This window comes from Amblyomma mixtum, chromosome 5 (assembly GCF_055824585.1).
Source record: "Amblyomma mixtum isolate Tamu chromosome 5, ASM5582458v1, whole genome shotgun sequence".
Lineage (NCBI taxonomy): Eukaryota > Metazoa > Arthropoda > Arachnida > Ixodida > Ixodidae > Amblyomma > Amblyomma mixtum.
Genome location: NC_143016.1, coordinates 151,808,679 through 151,832,776, shown reverse-complemented (window position 1 = coordinate 151,832,776; position 24,098 = coordinate 151,808,679).

Genomic DNA, 24,098 nt, shown 5'->3' with positions numbered 1-24,098 from the left:
GCAATAATTGATTAAAAGACCGTGAAATACTATATTTCGGCAATATAGCCGCAGTGGCCACCATTTAGAAGGACCTTTCGCCTTCATGTCATGCATATCACGTTTAACGTTTTCAGAACGCTGTATTAAAGCTCTCTGAGGGGATGAGTTGCTTGCGGCACGCTAAAGTAATTTCCCTTAGGTCCGCTATCACGCTAACGCTATACTAAAACTCTCTATTGAGCGCAGCGCAACGAGCTATGGAAGGCATGATGATTAATTTTTAACCCTAAGCGACAGGAAAACAGCGGCCAAGAAGTAAACGCGAGAGTATGAAGTCCTAACTGAGATGAATGAGAGGAAATAGACATCGGCAGGCCATGATTTGCAGAAGGTAAGCAGCAGATGGTTTGTGATAGTTACAGAGCGAATTCCAAAAGAAGGAAGGTGTAGAAGTTGGCCAAAGACTATCAGGTGGGCGGATGAGATTAAGAACTTCAAAGGAGTGGTTTTTCCGCCTATGGCAAAGGACAGGGTTACAAGGCTATTGTTTAGAGTGTCCTTTTTCTGGCAGTTATTTAGTAGCAAAAGGAGCTACGGGAAACTCTTAAGACGTGTTTGCGAAGCTTATTGAGGAGATGCAATGTTCTAAGAGCGGTGCGTTTTCGAATATTTCATACAGGTAAAATGCCAAAATGCTGTGGTGCTATGTCATCTCGGTGGAGGTAAAGAAACCCCATGTGGCCGAAATGTTTCCAAAGCCCTCCACTATGGCAACGGTCATAGTTCACGTGTCGGTCCGAAGCGGTGAATTCCACATACTGTTACCTGCTATTACTTAAGCAGTAAGAAACAGCGCAAGTACTCAGAACAGTAAGAATATACTGCCAGTGATAAACCAATATATGCGTTGTTGATTATAAAAGGTGCAAGCGGCATCTTGTAAGTGGCGGCGGGAAAAGCAAAACAGAGAAGCGTACAGAAAAAGCAAAAAAAAAATCATCTCCGGCTTTTGAATGCAAATGCATAGCTGCTGTTTTTCCTGATATGACACGTGTGGGTTGCCGCACGCATTGCCAGCGTCGTTTTCTTTTTGCCCAAATTACTCCCCACGTGGGCAATAATAGCGTGTACAGGTGTCCACGCACCTGCCTAGAGCGCTCGAACAACGCATCGGGGGGATAGAGAACTTTACGAGCCGGGCCTCTAAGGCTGACAACGTGACCTTACTGTGCATGCATATTCCCTTGAATTGTGTTTAACTCCTCATGACTTTAAAATTTATTTCGCGACCGCCAGGGAGCGACGCCTGCCATAAATGCAAAACAGAGCGCAACGTTCGTGCGGTCTAAAGAGGTGTGTCAACGACTGTACATTACGACTGTACGACTGTACTTACTCATTCAGCATCCGTTATTAACCGCTGATGTGGCGCTTCGCCTTCCCAACGCCTTGTAAATTACTCTCGCAGCGGAAGGCGCACAGCACACCAATGCGATTGTTGTTGGGTCTTTCATCCGCCATCGAATGTAATATAGCCGGGTATAGTAATACTAATAACAAACATTTATTTCCATATTACAGTGAATTCATAAAGTCAGTGAGGCTCACAGGACTAGGCCCGGCAACGTCGCCAAACGAAAAAAAAATAAATTGTAGTAAGTTTCAGGCAAGAAGAAAAATTAAAAATACAACAGATAAAATTCCGCATTTAGTTTTCAAGGATTCCACGCACTGTTTGCCTTCCCGTAGCAAAGAAATCACTGATTTAAACGACAACAAAAACAACAAAGAAATCACAATTAATGATTATTGAAAAAAGGAAACGGGGCAGCAACTGTCTCGCTTCTAGGTGGACACCTGAACCACTTCGTGAGGAAAGGGAGGAAGGTGGGAGAGAAAGAAGAACGGGAAAAAGAGGTACCGTAGTGGAGCGCTCCGAAGTAATTTCAACCGTTTGAAGGTATTTAACATGCACTCACGTCGAACAGCACACGGGTGCGTTTTGAGTTTAGGCTCCTCGAAACACTGCCTCCACGGTGGGGCTCGCACCGGGGTAATCCGGCCAAAAAAACTTCCAACAAGGTTTTAAACCTACTTCAGATAATCGTTTGGGATTGCAAAAAATATACAATGTGGAAGGTTATTTCCATATGGTAGGGGTGTATGCACATCTTGTTGCTTTACCCCATATTGTTGAATAAAGTGGCGCAACCAACGTTGTCATTTCCGAACCGCTCCGGCTGCAGAAAATTTACTCTTGAACGGTCGGTTCCATAACTGGCTAAAGAAGACGGTTTTCTGGGACCTGAGTACAATTTTAGGCAATCTGGCACTGTCAGTCAAGCACTTTGGATGGACAGACGGACGGAAGGATAGATGGATGGACGGACGGACGGATGGATGGACGGATGGCAGATGGGAGCATACCCTTTTATACTGGATGGTGGCAGCTGCCTCATGGTCGCCTGTTTAGTTCCATTTAACTGGGTTATAAATTGGTCTCAAATTTCGGAAATGTATCTAAATACGTTTTGAATTCTGCTCTTCCTACCTTATGTCACCTCTGTAATTTTGCGTCACCAATCTTCCAATCACTTTTTGCTACCATCCTGTCGCACATTTGTTTACATGACCATTGTTATCTCTAAGCACTAGACCCCTCCAGGGAGAGTGACTTTCCCTGCATCGACATCCCGGTGGATACCACCCTATTCCGCTATGAGGTGTTCAATTGCTTTTACAGATTTACCACACACAACAAATGCGTCTTCTTAGTTAAATTTCTTTTTGTAGCTGCGCGTTCAACGCATCCTGATCTAGCCTCGGAGTAGAGCACTACCTCTTTAGTTATAGAAGAATTCCTTCCTGACCCGCCTTTTCCAGTACCGATATAGTTCTACACCATGCATGTTCTCGGTTGCGTTAATTCAAATTTTCAAGTTTCGTCATTTAATGCTCTTTATTCCTCCGTCCTTGTGTCCTGCATACTCACTGTTTAGTTTCCTAGTTTTTTTCCATCACTTTGAGTCAACGCTCTTTCCCTTTCAGCAAGTACTTTAGCAGTCCACCTGCCATAAACCAATTATCGCAGTTGTTCTTCGTTTACTACACTAACATGCAACGCGAAGGAGAACCACCGGAGTCGAGACGAAAAACTGCGGCGTTCCCTAAGTGTTCTGAGCACGCGAGCGAGAGGCAACAAACTTCAGCCTCTACTAGTGCATGTCCTACTTCTGCTTCTACAATGGCATGTATCAATATTTTAAGGCGATAGCCTTTAATGCCTCATACTGCCGTTAGCAGCCGTGTCGGCAGCCGCGTCGGCAGATATGTCCGCGTGTCGGTGTCACTATTTAAAAAGGAACTGCGTCGAGGCTGGGAATCGAACCAGGGCCTTTGGCATTTGAAGCGGAGACGCTACCACTCCGCCACGAAGGCTCAGTATTTGAGCATCTAGTGAATGCATGGGCTTTATAAGTAAAATAAAAGGAGTAAAAATAAAAATAAGGTGAGAAAAAAAGAAAAGAAAAATAAGAAAGAGAACAAAAGTAAGAAATAAAATTAGAGAAAATGGAAACAAGAAAAGAATAAAATAAGGAAATAAAATTAAAAATAAGAAAATAAAAATAAAATGAAAAATAAAAATTAAAACAGGAAAATTAGGAAAAGAAACTAAAATAAAAATAAAATTTGAAAAGTAGAAAGTAAATAAAAAAATGGCTGAGGCTTAACTTGGTTAAGCCTGGAGAATGCGAAGCATCGTCGTGTCGCGTAATTTGGAGGCGCACAACCACAGCGACGGCGCGAGGTGGGCCCCCGTTTCTCCACTGCCGTGACGTCAACAAGTCACGTGGTGTGGCATCATCGTGTCACGTGATTTGGAGGCCCACAACCACAGCGACGGCACGAGGTGGGCCCCCGTTTCTCCACTGTCGTGACGTCATCGTGTCACGTGGTGTGACGTCATGTATCACGTGATTTGGAGGCGCATAACCACGGCGAAGGGCTGAAGTGGTAGCTAAAGTAGTATGCTTCGCATAAAAGCAAAGAGTGCGCCAGGAAAGGTTTTCGCCTTGCAGCACTTTAGAGAGCCAAAGTTCCCGCTGAATTTTTTACTTTGCTCTCCCTGGGCTTCGAACGATGCCGAGCCCATATCCCACGGTACAGTCTCGTTTGTAGCTTTGCGGTGGGCGGCTAGTGCTAATCTTCCAACTGCTCTCTGATTTACTGGTCATCTCGACAGAGCTTATGCCCTAAAGCACAGAACCGCATCCCCGAAAGCAAACCCCGGCACCCTGTTCCCTTTTATTAATTTATGTTTTACCGAAGAAAATCTGTAAGTGTAGTGCAAGGGCATCATGACATCCGGCCCTTATCGCGGGCAAGCTAGCTTCGCACAGAAGAGTTTAGTCAAGTTCTTTATGGCACGCACCGTAGAGGGGCGCGAGCTGGCAACACTAAACGACACCGAGGAAACGTTTCTATTTTTTCCACTGCGAAAACGGAAGCATCTATAACGTACTATTTTAAACGCGAACAATTTTTTAAATAAAAATTTGCTCTGAAAAGTGTTCCTGTTAAACAAAAAAATTATTTTCGACGGTGGGCTATATTTGGCGACATGAAGAGAAAACCCTCTCTCACACTATGGGCAGCTTTGGTGCTCGTTTATACCTTCCTGCTTTTCTTCTCGTCTATTACAATGCACAGTAAATATGTTTTAATGCAGGACATAACGGTTGTAAACGAACGCTTCTTTGCAATATTTTATTGAGAGAAACGTGTATTTCTGCAGTTGTAACTGTGCTTTAGGGCTAACACTACACAAGCCAAGTATGAAACCTCCGCTTCCTAGCCTGCACGCAGTGGATGAAGTGCCCTTTAAAAAACTCGTATAGACTATGGCGCTAGCTTTTCCTCTCGGTAATTTACGGGAAGTTTATGCCTAGCGCAAGCAATTAGGGCTGCATTCAAGTGTAAAAAATTTTGCTCGAGATTAAGTACAAACCTCGAGGCAATGCGTTGCCATCTACTTTCTGTAATTCTTAAAACGTCACCTTCAGAAACACGGCAAATCCATAAGACGGACTCTGTGTTCCTAATCACGAAAATTGCGTGCACTTTAGCAAGGAAGCTAACCGCGAAAAATGGCTCACGTAATCTGCTGTTTAACTTCTCTCCGAGTCTTCTTTGTGTATTCAAGTAATGCGCATTTTCGAAATTGCCTTGTAGAAAACGCTACAAGAGCTGTGCGTGGTCCCAGATGACCATACTGGCAAGTACTGTTCAGTCATACTGATACTGCTGATGCAAGGTGCAGCCAAAATGACGACGTGGACGTCATGTTGAATATAAGCTTTCAGTCCCACCCAAATTCGCAGTTTATGTGAGTGATCAACGTGTCTTGACACGCGTTCAAGCATGCACAGCAGCAATCTCGATGCCGGAGAAATGGATTATATAGCTTTTGCGGCATAACATTACCAGTGTTGGCGGCCGCCGGAAATCCGGCGGATCGTCTCAAGTAGTACGGTGGTTAACCAATTCCTGGTAACGTTTTAACTATCACAGTTAGGGAAGTGGTTGCAATTACAAATTTGTAGCCAGTCGCTAGCAATATGAGTTTTTCGAATTTCGAAAACGCTATTATCCTCGGCGCTGTGGACCAATAAATTTTCGCTACGTCGTGACAAAATACACGCGCTTTCGAAATAGCATGCAGCCAAAGCAACCACTCCAGTGTACGTAACTTGTCGAAAAAGCCAAATTGTGTCAAACCACAATATATTACTAGCCGCCTGCTAGAAATCTGGCAAATCTATTTCTCCAATAGTCAAAAAGTTAATTATTAAAAATTAGTTACGCCATCTTACTGCTTAAGACAACTCACCGGTTTTCTGATGTCCGCCAACACTGGTAATACTGCGCTGAAACAGCCATATTTTACACCAAAAAACCTATTTTTGAGAATTAATTTGTCTTCCCTGAAACACCTGGTACATTACACAACAGCGCAGAACACATGGCACAAAACAAAGAAAAGAGAAATCAAATCAGGACTTTATTTTTCTCTATCGGGCAGAGAAATCAAATCAGATCAACTTTATTTTGTCTCTATCGCGCAGAGAAATCAAATCAGATCAACTTTATTTTTCTCTATCGGGCAGAAAAGGGGGTGAGAGGTAAAAGCCGCATAACCGGGGCTTGACAAAGCCCGGCCCCCACTATGTACAATTCGGCAGTAGTGCTAGTACACATTATACCAGATTAAATTCGCCTTTCAGTTCACCGACCTAAAATTAGCACTTTAGAGAAAAAAACAATTCAGAGCACACCCAGTTAGAAGTACATTATATACACACTCATTCTAAACACACCAGGTTTTAAACATAGTAAAATTTAAAACACATTCAGATTGAAACACATCGAGTTTAATAAACTTAAGTTTTTAGAATTCTGGAAAACGTAACCTTCATTGCTATTAGAATTGGAAGGCATTTTATAAAAAAACAAAGCACAAATAAAAAATAAAAGACACCAAGTAGTAGTAGTAGTAGTAAAAGACTTTTATTCGACCAAAATTTATAGGCTGAGCATTTCGACCGCCTGGGCGACCAGAAGCCGCTGTTCTTCTTCCCCTTCAGCGCCAAGCCAGTCGAGCCAGGTGGTGATGGATAGAGAGGGTGGGGGGAAGGAACCCGACTGCTGAGCAGCCGGGCAATAGAAGAGGCAATGGGCCAGGTCCGCATAGATACAGGGGCAGTTGGGACAGGAAGGGTCCGATCGATAGCGATAGAGGAAGAGGCGGGACGGGGTGATAACTGCATTCATCTGAATGTGCCGAAGAAGGCGAGACTCCGGCACCGTGAGTGATGGATGAGGGGGAGGGTAAAGGCGTTTGTCGAGGCGGAGCTCAAGGTAGACCTCTTTTATGGTGCGGCGAAGAGTGAGTCTCCCACCGTCCTCCGAGGGCTTGGGCCAGGGGATCAACGGTGCCCGGAAAAGTGTGTCGCGGGCGAGCTGATGGGCCAGCTCATTGCCGTCAATCCCTGAATGCCCAGGGACCCAGCGGAGGAAAACGATGGAAGGCTGCAGTGCGGAGACCGCTCGTTCGACCTCCTGTTGCAGAGAAGGGGTCAGGGTGCGTTTCTGTATGTGGTGTATAGCGGCTTGTGAGTCTGAATAGACTGTGTGCTCTTGGAGAGAGGGAAGGAGAGCATATGACTGAAGGGCATGCGCAATGGCGAGAACCTCGAGGGACAATTCGTCTGGAGGGTGTAGATACGGCCCGCTGGTGTGGGTTTCAGGAGCAGGGAGGTGTGGATGGTACAGGGCGTAGCCGCAGGAACCTCGAGGAGCCACGAAAGAGGCATCCGTGTAAGCTACACCCTGGGTATCAAAGAGAGGGGAATGGTGCTGTGCGGCCGCATGACGACGTCCGGCGTGCAGGACGGGGGACATGTTGGTCGTGAGGGGAAGGATACGAAGATTGGGAGCGGGGGTGGGAATAGGAGAGGTAAACGGGGAGATTGGAATGGGCGAGATACCCGCTTGAGTCAATAACCACTGACCCTGACGGGTAAGGGAAAGCCGGGCAAGCTGCGAGTCACGATGGAGACTGAGAAGAGAACGAAGAGGATGGAAGAGGCCTGTGGCAAAGAGCTTAGTGGTAGAGGTAGTGATAGGGAGGTTGAGAGCTGCCTTGTAGAGGCCCACAAGGGCAGTCTCGAGAGCGTTAAGTTGAGTCTGAGTGAAGGAAGCGTAGGGTGCAAAGTACAAGACCTTGTTGAGGGCCAGCGCGTGGGCAACTCGGCACGCGTGAGCCTCGTGGTGACCTGAGCGTCGAGTGACCACGCGCCGCAGGAGGTGAGTTACAGAGTGGCAGGTGTTGACAGCGCGGTGGAGGGCTTGCACATTCTTAGCCGCATGCAAAGGGAAGCCAAGAACTTTGCACTGTGTGACGACAGGAATAGGAGAGCCAGAAAGGTGGAGAGAGACGAAGTGGTTGTGTGAGCGCTGGTAGGAGGAATGGTTGAGAAGGAGAAGCTCGAATTTCTCAGGAGCAGAAGAGAGGCCAGCGGTGGTGAGAAAGGAGTCGATGAGATCTAGGCCACGTTGCAGGGTGTCCTGTACGTGACCGGGAGAGCCAGATGAATACCATAGTGTGATGTCATCGGCGTAAAATATATGATGCAGGTCGGGAATTTCAGCTAGCTGGGAGGCGAGAGAGGCCATAGGGAGATTGAAAAGGGTAGGAGAGAGAACAGCACCTTGAGGAGTGCCACGGGTGAGGTGGTGTGGGTTAGACAAGTGGGTATCTACTCGAAAGCGAACCACACGTTTAGAGAGGAATGAGCGGATATAGGAGTACATGCGGGAGCCACAATCTAGAGAGGCGAGTTGAGAAAGGATGTGATCGTGGCAAACACCGTCAAAGGCCTTGCGAACATCGACGGTCACAAGTGCGTAAATTTGAGTGCCTTTACTCACCCAATCACACTTCTTTCATTCTGAGCTACATGCTTTGTATGTATGCAACACAAAACATGTGCCAGGTAGGAAAGAAGGCTGGGCAAGTTGGTTACGATCCATTAAACACAACGGCGCTGAAGACAAGGCACAAAACGAAGACGGCATGAGCACTGTTACTTTTAACTGAATTTTATTACACGCTTGTGTACATTTAAACCCCTCCTGACGAGATAAAGTTAAAAAGAACATAACTTACCAACACATATTGCCACCTATGATTCCGCAAAGGCACCCTCCCGCAAAGTCACCCTCCGTCATGAACATTTCCTTATAGCCAACGTCTCATGATTTTCTTGAATACTGGTGTTTTTTACTTCTTCGTGCTTTTGGTGTCTTTGTTTCTCACTGGTGTTTTTTACTTCTTCGTGCTTTTGGTGTCTTTGTTTCTCAAAGACACGAAAAGCACGAAGAAGTAAAAAACACCAGTATTCAAGAAAATCATGAGACGTTGGCTATAAGGAAATGTTCATGACGGAGGGTGACTTTGCGGGAGGGTGCCTTTGCGGAATCATAGGTGGCAATATGTGTTGGTAAGTTATGTTCTTTTTAACTTTATCTCGTCAGGAGGGGTTTAAATGTATACAAGCGTGTAATAAAATTCAGTTAAAAGTAACAGTGCTCATGCCGTCTTCGTTTTGTGCCTTGTCTTCAGCGCCGTTGTGTTTAATGGGTCGTAACCAACTTGCCCAGCCTTCTTTCCTACCTGGCACATGTTGTGTGTTGCATACATACAAAGCATGTAGCTCAGAATGAAAGAAGTGTGATTGGGTGAGTAAAGGCACGTACATTTTTTTTTTCATGACAAACTGCATACGAAGTATTAATGCACGTGGAAATGGGATTTATCTGAAAAAAATAAAAGAGACCTCATTTAGTAGTAAAAAAAATGCTAATTATAAATAAATTTCACCCATGCATATTGCACACAAGCAGTCTAAAGCCGCACTTAACCGAATCCTTATGCGTTTGCTCACAGCCTCTATTATCTCAGCATACGCAAGAAAATGTGCAGACCCTTGACAAGGGGAAAGGCAGCCACAGGTACCGGTCACAGCTCACTAAGTTATTCCGATACCCCCGCGGTGCGCCTAGAGAGGAACGGATTCTCAAGCTTTCAGAACGCGCTCATTGCGGAAGTTTAAACGAGTTGCCATGTGGACCTTTCGAAATGATGACTCAGAAAGATTGTCTCCTCATATGTCTGTTGTGAAAAAGGGCCTAAGATATGGGTCTCCTTGCTTATTGAAGAAATGTGAAACGTTTGTTATTCCCGCTAATTCGCGCAGCCTCACAGTCCCTTTTTAAAAAGCTTTCTGTGGAAACATTCCACATGTGCTAAAAATCTCTCTCACAGACATATAAGCACTCATGGAAAAGCACAGAGACCTATGGGTTGGGCCTTTATTCACTGCAAAAAAAGTCAGCAAGGCTCGCCTTTTGGGTCTTCTTTTCAAGAAGCTGCATGGGGCACTTTTGGGCACTTTTTGCGAAGAGTACTCTGTTTCGAAGCCTGAGAGTTCATTCCTCGTGAGAAGCCCTGTAGATGTATCAGAATACCTCAATGGGCGGTTACCGGAACCGGTGAGTGCACCGTCACTTAAAATCAAGGATATGCACCCTTCCTTGCCACGTGCTGCGATAATGCATGTTGCGAGTGAAAGCACAAAACGTTTTCCAGGACTGCGCTTCCAGATTGTTTGCGGAGGAAAGCTCAAGGTTCTGCCCTTCTTGAGTGAAATGACAGGCAATGTCATAAGGTTTTTCATCGACACGGTTTGATCGAGCTCAGTGTGTTGTGTCAGCAATTTCTTCCTGGTCCTGTGGTTCATGCCGTTTTCTATTCTTAAAGTATTTACCACCTTCATTCTCTACTTCATGACGCCTGAAAGTGCTAAACTGGGCTGTTCCACACGTCACGCAGTAACCTGGCTGTTTTCTCATTTATTTATTTATTTATTTCAAAATACTGCAGCCCCATTTTAGGGGCTATAGCAGGAGTGGGTACATAAAATGTGGAACAATTCCACGCATACAAGGGTACAATACAAGCATTACAAATATAAACGCTTAAAACAACAACATACAATGCTACGAATCATTTTCCGGCGCAAAATCAGAGATTGATAACGCATGAATGTTACCATGCAAAGAATTCCAACTCTCCACAGTGCGTGGAAAAAACCTGTATTTGAAAACATTAGTGCAGGTAAACAAAGGTTCAATATTAAGATCGCGATGGCTCCTGGTTGCAGATGGTTTTGAAAAAGAGATGTGCTTACCCTCTGAAAGGCAATTAGCAGAATGTACTATTGAGTGAAGAAGTTTCAAGGACTCAGTTTTCCGGCGGGATGCGAGCGGGCTTAGGTTTAGGGAAGACATCGCAGATGAGGGTGAAAAATGAAAGTCGTAGCGGCGGAAAATAAATCTGACAGCTTTACGTTGTACAGATTCTATTTGATCGATTTCAATTGCTTGTATGGATTCCAAACTTTAGAAGCGTATTCAAGAATGGGGCGAATTACCGTTTTCTACATGAGCAATTTGGCTTCTTTAGGAGCATCCCGTGCTGTGCGCCGCAAGTAACCTAAGATTTTAAGAGCTTTTGCTGTGATGTAATCGATGTGTTTTGACCATGTCATGTTGTAAGAAAAAACGACGCCAAGATATCTATATTCATGTACCCTTTGCAGTGATGCATAGTCCTAATTAGAAGGTGATAGACGGTTAGTGAAAGACAGGACCACTGCTTCGCTGAAATTGATGTTCAACTGCCACGTATTGCTAAAGTCACGGAACATACCAAAAGACTCATTCAGAAGGAGGTGATCATTGACAGAGTTGATAGTGTGGTACAGTACGCAATCACGGCGTATAGACAGATCTTTGAGATTATACTGTCAGGTAAATCATTAGTGTAGAGTGTAGAGCAAAAATAGCAAAGGGCTAAGGACAGAGCCTTGGGGAACACCTGAGGTTACATCGGCTAATGAAGAATCGACGGAATTGAAGCGAACCGACTGGGAGCGGTGTGAGAGGAAATGAACAATCCAATCAGCGAGTTGAGAGTTACTGAGAATTACCTTTAGTTTGCATAACAATTTAGTGTGAAGGACGGTGTCGAAAGCTTTTGAGAAATCGATGAATATGGTATCGATTTGGTTACCGGCATATATGCTGAGAAGAATGTCATGTGCAAATTCGATTAACTGAGTCACTGCACTAAACCCCTTAAGAAACCCGTGTTGAGCTCTAGACAGAAGATTATTTGCTTCAAGAAATTCTATAATGTGTTTATAAATAATGTGCTCTAGGATCTTACATGAATGCGCAGTTAAAGAGATCGGCCTATAGTTTGAAAGAAATTCTTTGTTTCCGTATTTTATAGAGAGGGAGTACATTGGCGAGTTTCCATGAGGAAGGGACAATGCCAGTAGAAAGAGATTTTTTAAAAATAATTGAGGGATATCGAAATGACCAAAGGGAATAACGTGCAAGGAAGGTGTTTGAGATACAGTCCTGTGCTGCGCATTTTTTTGTGTCAAGGCACAAGATTAGATTTCAAATGCCCGGAGTGCTAACCGTGATATCTGATATATAATGATCATGATTAGGAAGATTGAAAGATGGAATCATGTTATTATCACGTGCAAAGGCAGAATGAAAGTAGGCATTAAATGCATCAGATATTTGAACAGTGTCAGTCACAATTTCTTCATTAATAACGAATGAGGTGGATGAAGTGTTTGAGGGTAGAACAGAGCGCGAAAATTTACGACGGTTATCTATTAGCAGTTCTTGGAGCTGTACGCGGAAATAGAAATGTTTAGCAGAGTGCATTTTATTTCGAAGTTATTTTTTCGCAGCTTGAAATCGAGCAACAACATCAGGGTTATTGTTACGTGTCATGCGCCTCACCGGGCCACACGACGTGACATCTGCAAAACATCGCGATTAATCCAAGGGAGGGTAGGATTTCTTTTTGTTTGGACGAGAACAAACAGTTTAATGCACAGTCTAACAATTTTTTCAAAATATTCAACAAGGTCATAAACGTCGCCGTCACGGCTGAGCGCGCAGAAGGCGTCGAAGCACTCGGCTAGTTTGTCCATTACGGAGTTGTCGTCAGAGCGATGGAAATCCGGAAATGACTTGAAGGTGTACTGTGGGTTACTAGAGAAGCGGGACAAGGTAAGGAGAACTGCTTCATGGTCAGAAATACCATCGACAACTATACACTGAAACCCAGTCTCTATTAAGTTGGGGCTTAGAAGATTAAGTCTAGCAGGGAATTCTGATGGTGGGAAGCGTACCTATTTGAGTGAGTCCAAGAGAGAGCAATAGATCAATCAACTCTTTTGCTAGAGAATCGTCACGGCCAGAATAACACATCGATGGGCAGTGAATACCAGGTGCGTTGAAATCACCCATAAAGATGATGTTTGATACTGAAAAGCTGTGTATGAACTGACCAACAGAGTGCAAAACATCAGCAGAGGTTCCGGGGGGTCGGTAAAAAACGCCAATAATAACAGTCTGTTTTTCTAAATAAAGTTTCCACCAAACTGACTCAGTGTTGCAAGGAGCAGGAAATATAGAAAATCTAAGATAAGAACGCAAAAGTAAAGCTACACCATACATGAGAGGCACTTAGCTATCAAACCACGCTGACTGTATTCAGCAGTTAAGTGTGTACATGTGAGACACACGTCATTCTTTTGTAATGCTCACAGTGGTATCTCACGCAAGAATATCAAAATTCCCCTCACTTTTTACTTATATTTTCAGAGATACGGCTCTTATTAGATGGAAAACAAAAGTTGGTCACATAAGCAACGCCAGAAGCGCAGCACGAAGGTACTCACCAATACTCTGAATCGTTGTCTGCCAGTTCTCGCGCCATCTAATTACAGACACTTTTGAGTGCACCCCTGCCAATGTCTTCACTATGCAATACCAGTCTAGCATCACAGTAAATGCATTCTCACGAATATACTGATATAGTACTATTAGTATTATTAGTAGCAGTGGAAATTTCATGAAAACAAGCGAAGGGGCCCAGTGCGGGCTGTTCTTACAGCAGGCAGCAGACCAGTGGCCAGTGTAAAGGAAACTGGAAGAACGACTAGAGAGAGAGAGAGAGAGAGCCAGCTGGAAGGAAGCTAGGCGTAGAAGGACATAAGATACAATAAGCAGCAAAGACTTGCATAAAGAATAAAGAACACCAGTAAAGATTACAGGGCCAGTCACATGATTTGTGCAGAGTGGAAAACTCTTGTTAATTTTATTTAGCATAAAATGCGTTCTCACGCATACTTCTGCTGAAATTGACAATGAATACTATAACTGACCAAGTGAAACCAAAACAAGGATGAGGTGCAGTCTATTGGCCCTGGGCGTGATGCTTGTTTCTTTGTTGTGGGAAGCACATTGATAATTCAGTTCAACATGAGGTCTCAGAAAAATAGATGTAGGAAAACAAGTACGCAAAGCTAGCAGCTGCACATTGTTTCACGCATGTGTCTAATTGTGTCATGCACATGTGTCATGCACACGTGTCTAATTGTGTCATGCACATTGTGTCAAGCACGTGTCCATGATTTGCCACAAGAGAATGTCTGCTTCAATTTGGGTACCTGCTGGGGCCGTAGTGTAGAGTCAGACAGCAAGGAAAAACGGACAGCGCCTTTGAACAAAAAATATTTTACCTGAATGCTTGCAGCTGCAGTATGCAGCTATTCTCATTCACAGGGTAAAGGATATTTCGAAGTACGCGTTTATAAACGCTTTCTAAATGAATATGTCGCTGTAAAGTAGAAAAGTGCACCATGTGTTTTCGCGTTCCATTCCGGCCTGACTATATGTACAGCGTTTCAATGAATATTACTATCTATGAAGGCTGTCTACTTCCAACACCAAGAATATATGTGAAAGTTCCAAACACTCAATGAAGGCAAGAGCCTTTGCAGACAATATTCTGAGCACACTTTGAAATTTGAGATTTGAAATTTTACATGGTAAATAAATACTTCTACAATAATAGTGACCATTTAAAGTCCACACACGGTGCCTTTTGAATTTTGTCACCTAAAGTTTACTTGGAAGAAAAAACAACTTGCTAGAGTGCAGTCTATAGGCAGAAGAATGTGTGCTGCCCAAACACCAAGAAAAAAATGATGGCAACGCCGTGGACAACAATAAAAAATTGCGGCTATTTGAGATAAACGCTTTCTCTGAGCGAGCAAAGAAATAGAGATGTCACTGATACAGCCGCTTGTTATTCTTCATGAGATGACGGCATTTGAGAGGTGGAGTGCAAGACTCCCTGCCATAATAGCATTCACTTCACACCTGTTTATAGAAGCCAAGGCTTTAGCAGCATTCACTTGTGGCTTGTGTTCATCTTGCAGCATCATCTTGTTGAAGTGACAAATACTATTCACACCCACATTAAGCTGCTTACCTAGCATAATCACAGATTATTTTTACATTGAACAGAAATACAGCTGCATTGAAGCTAACCTTTGGTGACAGTGCAAGACCTGAAAGCCCGAACACCAGACATGTGACTCAACAGTGGCTCGATCATTGAAAGTGGTATTGTAAAGCCCGTCTAAATGCTTTCGTGCGCGATATGTGATAGTGCTTTACTGCGAAGCAGCGGTCAACCTTTGCCGCTGATCCAATCAAAGGTGAGTCTCATCCTACGACTTCCACAAAAATTTTTTCCTCCCAGTAGAAAGAAGCAAGCACACTGGGGCTCGAATGGCAAAGATGCGAAGTGTTAGGTTACACGTCATCATTTTAACATAAACGATTCTCGGGCGCTCTGTTCTGGGCCGCCAGTCAATGTGAACTGTTAGATCTCGTACAGCTTTGAGAAAGTGCGCGATGCTGAAAAAAAAAACACAAGCGAGAAGCGTATCCAAGTGTGCGAAAAGCAGATGAAGTCAAGCACAGGCAACATTCCAAAAGAAACTAAGATTTTGGCAACGGGCGCACTGAGGAGCACAAGAAACGGAAAGGAGCCCGAACAATGCCTGGAACCATGCCGCAAGGCGATGATCCCGGTGACGATGGCGGAAGCCGGCTGAACCTCGAGCTGGCAGACTAAGGTGCGCGCGAAGCACAGCGCGGGCAAAATCCAAAGCAGCAGAACGGTGCGCTAAGAACCACTGCAGAGTCGTGGGGAGGGAGGAAAGCACTTCGAGAGACGCACCGTTATGGTCGTCGTAGAGTTGGGCAGCAGCCCGAGGACACATGGCAGAGAGAAGGCCACTCGGGCCACTACAGGAGACGATGTGAAGCGTTCTCCGGGGCAAGTTTGCCCTCGAAAAGAGCTCAGGGTGCATCAGGATGCGCGTGAGGTGCAGACTAAAACGACGAAGGCGGCGCAATGGCTGACGTACGCCAGCATTTACCACCTCCGCCGCCAGTAACGCCCGCCGCCAGTAACACGTATACAGTGCTTGGCTAAGCTCGGATCAATAAACGAACGTGACTGACGGGAACAAAGGAAGAAGAATGGTACGGTAAACCTTGGAATGCTGGAAAAGGACTAATAGAGGGAAAACAAAAAAATATAGGGAACACGGACATTCACGGGCAGACGGTGTGAGAAGCCACACCTTCTCCTGAATGGCACGAACGGCGTGCTCTCTACTCTCCAGTCGGAAAGGTTTCTATTCACAATGGGCCCATTTTCCCCTTTCTGAACAGCCTCGACCACTGGGAACTAGAAAGCTTCACCCCAAGAAGAAGCAGAAAGGAGTTGGATCCCCACCCCCCTCCCCTCCGCCGCGAGGCAGCATCTAACTGCGAGACGCCGCAAATAACAGCCGTAGCGAAAAATTGGGTATATACAGTGTTCTTCTCTTCCAATGCAATAATTAAGTCAGTGTTTAAAGCTTGACTTTATCTGTAATTAACAAAAAACAAACGAGACATCTTGGGGTTACGAAAACATTCCACTTTAAACAACAGCGTCGTTTTCCGAATTTCCGAAAGCTCACTGGAAGCTGTGGCCCTGTACTCGTTAATCTACGCGACGCGTTAGAGCGTTCATTAGTAAGCGCCAAATGCATGCGTGATTCTTCTGGTTTAAAAGCCAACGCTTTTGCATGATGAGGATATGTCAACTTGCTTACGCTGGGGCACTTAGCGATGCACGGCTGAGGCAGCACCTGTCTTCGCACAGAAGTGTAAAATAAATTCCGGCATGACAAACCGTTTGATACAGAGCAATGAAATTTTCCTTACCTCTCACAGATTGGTCATTATTTAGTGAAAAGTTACTGGCGCCTCCGCTTCGGTGAAGATTGCAATTTTTTTTACAGATTTTTGACCATTTTTTATTTCAGATTTGTGGTACTGTACATGGTTATAGGGGGTATATACAGCACGAGGCCCAAAGTCTAAACCGGAAATAGGGCTTCCTATAGCTTCATGAACAGAGTATGCATGCACAGCTATCCGAGATGAAAAAGAGAAAGGGAAGAAACAAACAACAAACGACAAACAAATGTACATCAGATGAATAAGGTAGAGAATTTCTAAGGACCAAAACGTGTTAAATACCTGAGGATTCAAACATGTGGTTTTTTTACATTCGCTTAAATTTTTACGTTGACGTTGGGGATTTCAATGAAGGCCGCAAGTGGAGATGGCAAAAAGAAAGATGTCGTTTGCTTGCCATAATTAGTCCGTATTTTGGCTATAGGAAGCTGTTCGACAAAGCAAAACGTGTTATATTGTTCTCAGTAATTAAACTGAAAGGAAAAAATTAACACAAGTTTACTTATCGATGAATTTAAAAAGAACAACTGGGACCTGATAAGGGGCAGGATTATTCATTGACTGGAACAAAGGCGCCGATGGTTGAGTAAAAGAAGAAAAAGTGATGATTCTAAACACTTGTTGTATAAATAAGTCTAGATAGATGAATTCTGTATGTGCTACCCTTTGAAATGATACAGTAATTGATATGGCAGTGTATAAATGCGTAATAAATGAAAAGCTATGTATCTAAACTGAAATATGGTCGTGATCTGACCAGAGCCCTTGTTCAAAACCCAACTTAAATAACAGCACAGGCAACATCATGATCAAACTTTAAATTTGTGTCAACAATCACGCCTAGAAATATAGCACAATGTGATTGTGGTATGGAAGCATCACTGATATGTATTTATAGGTCCGAAGTAAATTTTCTTTGAGGCGCGTGCAACACCACAAAATGGGTTTTAGACGGATTAACTTTAATGTAGTTAACGCTACTACAGTTTTCTCGGGATCGTAGCCGTGAGTCAAGGCTAGCAATCAATTCAGAAGACGTGTTACCAGATCCAATGACGGTTGCGTCGTTGGCGTACAAGAGACATTTGGCTGTTTTTATATAGGACGTAAGGTCAATAAGATACGTTAAAAAAAAGAGAGGCCTATGAATTGAATTTTGGGGCAATCATTTAAAATTAGTCTATGAGACGATAACCTTCAATACACACCCTCTGTTGCTATAAGATAAATAACTTTTGACCAGAGTTATCTCCAGACCTATAAATACATGGCTTTCAAGTTTAGAAAAAGTACACAATGATTAATGTTATCGAATGCTTTGGTGTAGTCTATGAAGACATCTCGACTATCATAGAGTCATTATGTTGTGTCCTCATCCAGTCGCAAAACTATGAGGGCCCTTCACATCAAAACCGAACCGCAAAACGCGGACACCGCGGATGCTGCAGTCCAACAAATTATGGCTACATCGCGCCAAAATACATGTGCTTTCGAGAAGCTTGCAGGCAAAGCAACCCCTCGAGTCCATGTAACCCGTCGAAATGGCCAAAATTTTTGGGCCACTGCTCCGAGAGTATCCGCGTTTTTGAACGTCTAGAAACTGATATGTATATTATTTATAGTGGGCTACGTATCTCTCAATAACTCAGGATCCAAACAGTAATAAATATAAAGTTAACTATTCAGTATTGCTTAACCAGCCTGCTAGACTGCACGTCTCATCTTTTTTGGGATGTACTACACAACTGACATTGCTATCGCCAAAAAGCGGTCTCCTAACTCAAAAAGACTATTTTCAAAAACTGTGTAAAGCATTTGGAGAAACCTTCTTGTATATCATTGAAAGTGGGACGTTGCATAAACGTCCTGACCTAAACCACGCGTCTCATAAAAGAGGTCCTTCGAATGACGCCTGCAGTGGTTAAAACATCTAAATCCAATAAAACATAAAATACTAACCGACACAGTTTTCCACCTGGCTGTTAGCGGCGCGGCACAGGATGTTTGGTTTCCGGCGCTGCCACTAAGGTCAGGGCCGCAATTAGAGCTTACTACTACAGACAACGAAACCATTTCCTCCACACCTCTATAAAACTGTCACAGCTGCGATTCAGCCGCACAGGCACCTATCAAGGTTAGAGCCAGTAGCAATGGGCCTAGTCCCAAATTTCTTTCTCCTCCTCCTGAATATTGTAACAGTGCTAGTTTTCTTTGAATTACCGGACCCCATCCTGTACAACACTGTCATCTTGGAGAAGGAGTACGACTACATCGTAGGTGAGTTGAACGTTTAATGCCGCAAAGCTGTTGTATCATAGCATTTGACCCGCACACACCGATGTCCTACCATGAAGCTGCACTACTGAAACATGGTTCAAACATAACGCAGTAGTGGAGGAACCATGCTAACACTTCGCAGTGGTTTTATACTAGCCCTTCTTGAGCATCTAAAGAACCGCTCAACAAATACTGAACATCAGCAGGTTAAACTACTGATCTCATAAACTATTATATGCAGTCGACAGAAACTAGACGCGAAAGGTACTGTCATGGAAAACTGGTTTATCGCTGGTGATACCGAACTTGCCGGTTTTTAACTTTTTCACCAGGACCTTGTTGCTGTCAAGTCAACTGGTCGGTCAGTAGCCAAACAAGATTATTCAATAAAATCTGAAAAAAGGATCCATAAGATATGTTCTAGACATGGTCCCAGTGCGAAGAAAACAATAGGAATATATTATAGTGAAAGCTTTCAATAACCGTCTCAAGTAATGGTATTGTCCGGGTACGCCGAATAGTTTGCAAGCACTACCAAAACAGAACCAATAATTGTTGAAGCTTTCACACTATAAAACAAAGGAGATGGTGTTAAACGTTATGTCTAAGCTTAAAAGTGCAAATGCTTTGATGTCTGAGGGCTGCAAGCCGCGTACAAAACAACTAATTCAGTAAAAAGCCAACGGAATTTGTGAAGGAAATACGCCTGACAGACGTTTAGTACGAGGCTTGCAATATTTTTCATCAACAAAAACTTGGGGGACGCTTAAGCAGTAGTGTTATTGGGTCATGTTCGAACCAACTGCTTAATTACCTAATTTTAATTAGTATAGTTACGACTGTAAATATACGCATCAGTTCTTTTTTTTTGACCACTTGGGTAGGTTAAAGTCCACAACGCCTTGACTAGGTCCACCTATAATCACCCAGAACCAAAGTGTCTTCGTGGTATTGCGTCTTGTAAAATAAAGGAATAAAAATCGTTCGTGGTCTGTAGTTGACGTCTTCGGCTCTCAAACCGAAGAGCCTGGGTGCACTCCCACTCAAGCTATTTTCAGCTCATTTTTTAAAATTTCTTGCATCCATCGGGATTTTTCACTCAAGGCCAACGATGCCCACACCCGCACCGACATCTGCGCCGCCGGCTTTTCTGCAACATCGTAACCTTAACGCTACCGGGTTAAAAATGTTAAGCCAACTGAGCTGCGTGTGATATCATATGTGAAAAAACTAGTGTGCATACTACTACCTCGCGTGTTGATTTCAGCGCCAAGAATAGTTCTTTGTTTCGAGCGAGCTCACCGAACGCATGTGTCCATGTGCGCAGCCTATCTATGATACCTCAGTTCTCTTCACCAATACACGCAGAGCTCGCAATTGCGTCGACCTTTCCTATTCCGCCGACACAACTGCGGACAGAAGCCTGGATGAATGATACTGTAGGAGCCGCAGAAATTTTCGCCACGTAGAAAAGTGCTGCGCATTATCACCCCATCGCGTAGACCATGGGGATGACGATTTTCTTATCACTATCTTGGAACATCTGAACAACCTTTACACTGAAATCCACACTTCGCTCGAGTTTCTTTGGTTGCAAAGCAGGATTGGACACCTAAACCTTTTGTACTTTACTTTTGTACTTGTTATCGTTCGTCTTCTACGCTACGGCTCCTATATTTAGCAGCCAACTTATAATACGCCAAGTGCTTTCCAGATGTTAACTGATTTAACGCTTCGCTTCGCACAGTGACCTGTACCTCTGAATCCTGTAATTTCGCATATATTTGTTTCAGCTTTTAATCGACCCACGCAGAATACAGCCCTCGAGAGTTACCTGCTCAACATCTAGTATTTTAAACGAAACAACAGACTCTGATACTGTATCATAAACCTATTGATTAGGTACAAGTGATCATCCTTTTTATATGCTTCGTGAAACTTGCCTGCCCGAGGCATCGGGTAGCCACGAGAAAATATATGATTGTGCTGAGGGCAATGATGGTTCGATCAATGATGAACTTGACAACCTCATCACGAATATCAGGCAAACTTCGACTAAAGGTCCATAGATCATCATCATCACCAGCCTGACCAGGCAAAGAGAGCGTAATGATAAAAATTAGCAGTGCGAAACGTAATCATCAAACGCAGTACGGTAAACTTAAAAGAACTAGAAGAATTACACACCCCTTTCACTTTTTAAAGGTTCGTGAAACACTATCGGATTAATTTCAGTGGCGATTGTAGAAGGCAGCCTGTTGCAGTCAATAATAGTTGTGGGAATGAAAGATTTAGCGAAACCTGAAGTAAGGCATGTGATGCGTTTGGTTTTGAAAGATTTGTAGCTGCGTGGGAAAACTGCTGGCGGTGAGTGAAAGAAATCGTCATTAGGCAACAAATGGCAGTAAATTGGGCGAAAAATTCTTAAGCGAGCATGTTTTCCACGATGGCAAAAGTTATCATGTCCAGTACGAGCTTTTATTGCCCCGAAATAAGTGAAACGTGAGTAATCTGGAAAAAATGAAACGAACAGCAAGGCTTTGCCGGAATCGACGCTATCAATGAGGTAGGCTTGGTCCGGGTCCCTAATGGGTGTAGCAGATTTAATTTAAGGTTGAATTAAGGTGGAGGTGGTGTGACACTTTTTATCAACAGCCTTTATGTTAGGCGTTCGATAGGTTCTGGGCCAAGGTGACGAGGGCGCGTTGCAGTTTCAGATCCAGGGAGGCAAGTCAGATGGGCCACGGTGGGGGTGGGGGGAAAGAATAGGCGGGGGACTGGAAGGCTACGTGGCATTGTGTAAGGCAGTGTTCTATGTCTGCATATGTGTGTGGACAGTTTGGGCACTGAGGTGTAGAAGTGTACCGGTACAGATAAAGTTTGGCTGGTGTATATAGGAGATTAAACTCTATTCGGCGAATAATGCGACATTCACGGATCGATAACGATGGGTGTGGCTGTGGTAAATCAGCTAAGTGCAATTTTTGCTGCGTGTAGTATTCGTCGACGGTGCGTTTGTAAGCCCTGACCGTCTGCTCCGTCGGTGGGCTCGTCCATGGGATCCCCGGCATCCGGTGTATAGTTTCGCAGGCAAGCTGGTGAGCCAGCTCATTGCCGAAGTATGGGCAAATTTTTGCAACTGTGCAGGAGGATGTCGAAGGTCATGTTTTAGGAGGCCATGAGAACACTTAACGGCTGCTAGAATCAAGTCAGTGTGATAGCTCCAGGTTAAGTCGCACTGTAGTTTCATTCTTAAATACTTGCAAGTGGAAGATGTCGCCGCAGTTATGTCATGAAAAGAGTATTTGGTAGGGATGCGGCAAGAATTTCTTGTGAAGAAGACGAGCTTTGTCTTAGAGTGGATTTAGGGTCATTGGCCGGGATGAAGAGGAAATGTTGTTTGAGTCGAAGTCAGTGTCGGTTTCAATGTCTCTATACACAACGGAATCGTCTGCGAACAGTGTAATTTGGGCAGAAACGAGATTTGATAAATCATTATTACATATCAGAAACAAGACAGGGCCAAGCGCAATCTCCTGCGGTGCACCAGATGCCACTTGAGCCACTGCAGAGTTAAAACCGTTGTCAGAGGTGAACTGAACGCGAGATGTCAGAAAGTCTTTAATCAATGCTAAAAGCTAAGGGCGATTATTGAGATGCGATAAATTGGGAAGTCGTTTATGGTGGCGGACCTGACCAAATGGGTGAAAAAATCGAGAGACAAAGCGTCGACCCGAATTACGGCGTCGATTGAAGTAAATTGGTTTGGTTTGTGGGATTTAACGTCCCAAAGCAACTCAGGCTATGAGGGACGCCGTAGTGAAGGGCTGCGGAAATTTCCACCCCCTGGGGTTCTTTAACGTGCACTGAAATCGCACAGTAGATATACCTCCAGAATGCCACTGTCATCCAAATTGAAAACCATGCTGGTATTGAAATATAATGTTGTGATTTTCGAAATAATTAATTACTTGAGTGTGTATGACGTGTTTAAGGAGCTTGGGGAATGTGCAACGTAAATCAAATGGGCCCGAGCGGACACCAGATTTGAAATTTGCTATGACTTGAGCTACACGCAATTCTTGAGGATAGAGCCAGATGATAAGGACAGAAAAAGTGCAGATACAGCTTGAATAATACTTTCAGACATGCTTTTAAGTATTGTGTTGTTGAAGTCTAGTGGATAAATGCTTGTAGTTACTTTAATATTAGTTAGCAAACAAAGGATACCAGCTCCGGTTATAACTATTGGAGGGATATCATAATCATGAAATGAATTGCTAACTCGAGAGCAGGTAATTACTTCGTGAGTGTAAGCAGATGTGAAAGCGTGTTTAAAAGTTGAGCAGAGTGGACGTCGCTCAGCTAGTGAATATTAGAATTTGTCAGGGAGTAATCAGGACTCAATATGGGTTAAATACGCTCCAAAATCTTCGGGTCTTATTAGAAAGCATATTTGCAAGGCGTCACTGTAAAATTGGTGGTGGGTAGCTTTAAGCATCCCTTGGAAATCTTTATCACTTTTCCCGTAGGTTTCTTATGTAGTTAATAGGCTGATAGCAATCGCCTGTCTATGTAACTGTCTTTTTTTCTTTTTGTTGCCTCTGTAGTGCCGCTCATTGAATCGAGATGCACTTTTACGCCACTTGACTGTGGTAACCCGTATGAATCTGATAATCAGGTTAATTCGGGTTTTGTTAAACAGTGTATAGCTCGGTTCAATGGAACGGGAAAAATATTCAGCTAAGAACGTCCAGAAAAAGAGGTAATTGGAGATTAATCTGCTCAAATTTAGCTCTGTTATAACACCTGATCAGCTTGGAGGTGGTTTTTCTTTCGAGAATGTGGTTATTGATGCACCCAGCGATGAAGTCATGGTCAGTAAGACTATTAAGGTGAGTTATTTATGAAGAAGCATCGGGATATCAAGTCGAGAATGTTAGCAGTGGCACCTACTTTTTGCGCAGGCTTAGCAGTGAGCTAAAGTAGGTGAAAACCAAGATAAGTCTGCAGGA